Below are 5,000 nucleotides of genomic sequence, written 5' to 3' on the forward strand. Positions count from 1 at the left end.
ATATATATATATACACACACGCAAACACACACACACACACACGCACACACATATAGGTACATTCGTGCGAAATAACACGAAAATGCCTACAAGCGTGCGTAGAGGCATTCCCTTCCACTAATAGATATTGACGTTAATATTGTCTAGCTAGGGAGACATTCAAGCTGCTAGACATAGAAGTAAATATCAAGAAAGAACAATTAGTAGATCAATAGCAGGACACTGTAATACGTAGTAGGCATGTTTATGCGATTATATAGACTGATATTGTTGTTGCGTGAGCGTGTGTGTGTGCATATATATATATATATATATATATATATATATATATATATATATATATATATATATATATATATATATATATATATATATATATATATATATGTATATATATATATATATATAGATATATATATATATATAAATATATTTATATATATATATATATATATATATATATATATATATATATATATATATATATATACATATATATATATATATATATATATATATATATATATATATATATATATATATATATATACATACATACATACATATATATATATATATATATATATATATATATATGTATGTGTGTGTGTGTGTGTACGTGTGGGTGTGTGCGTGAGTGTGTGTGTGTACATATGTATATAATATGCGTGTCCGTATATTTATATTTATATATGCATAAAGGAACATGTACGTGTGTGTGAGTGTCTGTCTGTCTGTCTGTATGTGCGTATGGTTGTATGTATGTGCGTGCGTACATCATCATTTATAAACATGTAAACATCCCTTTTAAGATATTTAGAAAAAACACACACAAACTGCCTGACAGAACTATAGACAGACATACACTGCGAAAATCAAACGACCATATAATCGCAAGTAAAACGCTTTTGATCTAAGTTCTGCTCTATGAGAATCGACCTGAGGCTATAAACAACGAAATAAGAACTTTTGATACACACATACGTCACACTTTATCTCTCTCTCTCTCTATCTATCTCTCTCTCTCTCTCTCTCTCTATCTATCTATCTATCTATCTATCTATATATATATATATATATATATATATATATATATATATATATATATATATATATATATATATATATATATAAATACAAATATATGTGTAATGATGCACGGTCTCGAGACTAACGTCGCTTCGCATTTATGTATGCATGTACATACACACGCATGCGTGTGTGTGTGTGTGTGTGTGTCTGTGTGTGCGTGTTTGTGTGTGTTTTAAATATACTCTCACGCATTTGGATTAATATAACATGAAAGGCATACTTACACGTATTTATATATTTCCTGAACACGTCGTGGTGGATAGAGAACTGCAACACACATGCCCCAACACACAAACAGACACACACGCACTCACGCTCACAGACGTAGTTATTTATTGGTTTCAAAATATAAGCTTCGAGCTTGTGTTTGGTTTTCATGGAACACACTCACGTAATATATAAGCATATTTGTGCGAGCACACGCAGGCAAACACCCATACTAGCGCACATATATATTTGTACGACCGCGTTGTTCTGTATTAGAGTATGTGAGTGTCTATGTAAGTGCGTGTGCGTGTTTGCGCTTGCAATATAGTTATAACATTATTGATAAATCACATACACGTGGATATACGTTAATCATTTTTACAACACACCCACAGTGTCACACGCAGAGACATACGATCACACACAGCTCATATGTGTGTGTACATGTGTATGTGTAAGAAGATGGGGTGACAGAAAGGGAGACATCTAAATAGGTACGAGAAGAGATAGTAAGATAGATATATGGATGGAAAGATGGATAAAGATATATATATATATATATATATATATATATACATATATATATATATATATATATATATATATATATATATATATATATATATATATATATATATATATATATATATATATATAGAGAGAGAGAGAGAGAGAGAGAGAGAGAGAGAGATAGATAGACATAGAGTCACGTTTTTGATTACTGTACGTCGAACTACGAACATAACATTAACAACGTCAAAACAAAAGGGAAGATCGGTATCCGTTTATTGTTCGATCTATTGAGTTGCTCACTCATTTCATTATTTACACTATGGCCGAGTATTCGGTCGAGAATTCTTTAAAATATTCCCTAGTTGGAATCAGTGTGAGAAATGTGTTGTGTGGGTAAGTCTGCCACCGGATGTGTCACTTTTTAGTTATATGTAAAGTATGCATAGAACTATATTTCTGTAGTATTTTACGCCAATGTATTCCAAATATTACTGTCAAGTTTGAATAAGATAAGACGGGGGACGTATTGAGGGAGATTTAACTAAAATATCTAACAGGGAGTTCGAACTGTGAGAGGACTTGTTGACATCTATAAATATAAGTTCGTGTATATGAGTGTGGATGTATATGCATATATATATATATATATATATATATATATTGTATTCATCCATCTGTATATGCATGCACACACACACATATGTTAGTTTTTTAATGTATGTGTATACTTATGTGTACGTCTGTGTGTCCATGTGTGTGTTTGTGTCTGTCTGTCTATCTGTCTTTGTATACGTACACAGGTATGTATGCATTTATGTATATATCTATGTGTGTGCATTTATGTACATATGTATGTATTCATGTGTATAGCCCGTTAGATGGGTCATCTCACGATGTCTAGTCAATTTCACTTCTAAATTATGGAGTGATCTGCTCTGATGAAGGACAGACTCCAGAGTCCATCGTGTTTATTTACCTCTTTGCCATGCCTGCATTCATATGGAGAATAAATACACTCATACTAAATTCGTACAGAAGTTGCGTGTGTAATTTCATCCGATCTCAAGCATCCGGCTGTATATATAACAGATCATAAAACACACTTTGAATTGTATATCCTTTTCTCACCTTCCACTATAAAAGTAGTAAATATGCAGTGCGCTATAAATACAACGAATGCACGTTTGGTTCATTTACATGTCATCTATCGTGCTAGATATAGAAGCTAAATTTCCGCCAAAATCACATTTCAACTTAGAAAGTGGAAGCGTAGACCTGGAAGAAAAGTGACGAATCATTTTGTTCATTACAGTAAGAATCGTGTAACCTTAGAGACCAATTGACCTGGGTTTAAAAAAAAACTCCAAAAACCAGTTTCGCTGAATGATTTTTTTTTTCTCCTTTCTTGTCTGTTTTTACTCAAGCTGTTGCAATTAGTGGCCACTATTCATCTAATCACACACATGCATACAGTGCCTAATATCTGAAATAAGTGAATTTCAATCGGTTAATATAGTCGACGATTCACTGTCGCTATAAAATGTGGCTTGATGACGGATAGAACATAATTTAATCAAAGACCAACACAAATACTTCAGTCCACGCTCCTCAGCTTATCAACACCAATATCAACTTTCCATATCGAACTTAGGGTCAAAAGCCTTCTCTATCAGCTGGCCAGGAAATATCCATTCAGTATTGGTACTCCCATCTATTAGGATTCCGCACCCGAGTAGTTAAACGGGTACTACATTACCCCTGCGACACTAAGCTAGTGCTACGACTATAGATTATATTTAAATCAGACCCTAGCTGTACTACAACTACATATGTGTATATGTTTTCAATGTAAACTATGCATCGTCTTGCTTCTGTAACATTGCCGTCCCTATTGACAAAGTTGTGATCGGCTTTTATTCATAGCAGCAGCTTCGGTAGCAACGATAGCAGCACCAGCAGCTTCAGTAGCATGAGTAGCATCAGTAGTAGTAGTAGTCGTAGTAGTAGTTGTAGTAGTAGTAGTAGTAGTAGTAGTAGTAGTAGTAGTAGTAGTAGTAGTAGTTTTTGCTGTTGTTGAAGTGGTAGTTGTGTTTTAGAAGATGTAGCGAAAACAATAGCAGCCGCAGTAGTGGTAGTAGTGGAAGCATTATTTCTAGTAGTAGTAGTAGTAGTAGTAGTTGTAGTAGTAGTAGTAGTAGTAGCAGCAGCAGCAGCAGTAGTAGTAGTAGTAGTAGTAGTAGTAGTAGTAGTAGTAGTTGTTGTTGTTACTGATTTTGTTTTTTGTTTTTGGCGTTACATTAAAATATTTTTATTCATAATTCATTTTTTTTCTTTTCGAATCTATAAAAAGTAAGAAGAAAAGTAGGTATGTGGTTTCGTGTGTGTGTGTGTCTGTATGAGCGAATGATTGTGTGTGTGTGTGTGTGCATGTCTGTGCTGTGTCTGTGTGAGAGAATGTGTGTGTGTGTGTGTGTGTGTGTGTGTGTGTGTGTGTGTGCACGCGCGTACGTGCGTGATTATGGAAAATCAGTCGAATTTATATGAAATATATGTTCAGTCTCCAACAATGTCAACTTTGCCAAACCATAGTTTGGAGTTTAGAAGCTTGACTGGAGCATATAAATGACGGCACTTTCAAAAAATTGCCCCCTTTATGCCTATATTGTCGTCGAAGCTTTGCATTGACCATATATATTTTCTAATCCATGTTCTTTTTTTTCTTCCACGACAAAGTAAGATGTGATTTAGTTGCTATTTCTAACCGATTTAAAAACCACTTAGAGAGTCTCTCGCCCTTTTTAGGTTGTAACTTTTACTAATTGGTGGGACGACTGACGGTTTGCAGGGTTTTTGAATTTCAAATATTTTTTTGTTAGATTTAACCCCTCGTCCAATTCGATAAACACAAATTTGATAAAGACATTCGTGCAGCGACCATCCTTGTATTTTTCCCGATGTGCAAGGAAACCAGGAACAAATTTTTCACGAAGGAGGGATGTGCTTTGAGGGGTTTCGTCTGCTATTTTTAGCATGTCCAGTGGCTCCTTAAAAAGCTCCGATTCTGTTTGTTTCGGCAGGCAGTAACAGTGATGGTAATATTAGATGCAAAACATTATTATTATTATTATTGTCATTATTATTATTATTATTGTTGTTGTTGTTGTTGTTGTTATTTTTTCTTAATATTA

General features: G+C 33.8%; 2 protein-coding genes across 4 annotated transcripts in view; one reads left to right on the top strand and one right to left on the bottom strand.

Moving 5' to 3' along the window:
• The window catches only part of LOC106869914 (neurotrimin), a 1,519,776-nt gene extending 1,518,214 nt beyond the window's left edge, over positions 1-1,562 (bottom strand). For both annotated transcript variants that reach the window (XM_089360901.1, XM_089360902.1), the window contains exon 1: positions 1,317-1,562. The gene's annotated coding sequence lies outside the window, so the exon portion shown is untranslated. The remainder of the gene's footprint in view (positions 1-1,316) is intronic.
• Positions 1-5,000, top strand: part of LOC149133059 (uncharacterized) — a 41,726-nt gene that overhangs the window by 1,446 nt on the left and 35,280 nt on the right. The window lies entirely within an intron of this gene.

This window comes from Octopus bimaculoides, chromosome 12 (genome assembly GCF_046866305.1).
Source record: "Octopus bimaculoides isolate indiv1 chromosome 12, ASM4686630v1, whole genome shotgun sequence".
In the NCBI taxonomy this organism is placed as follows: Eukaryota; Metazoa; Mollusca; class Cephalopoda; order Octopoda; family Octopodidae; genus Octopus; species Octopus bimaculoides.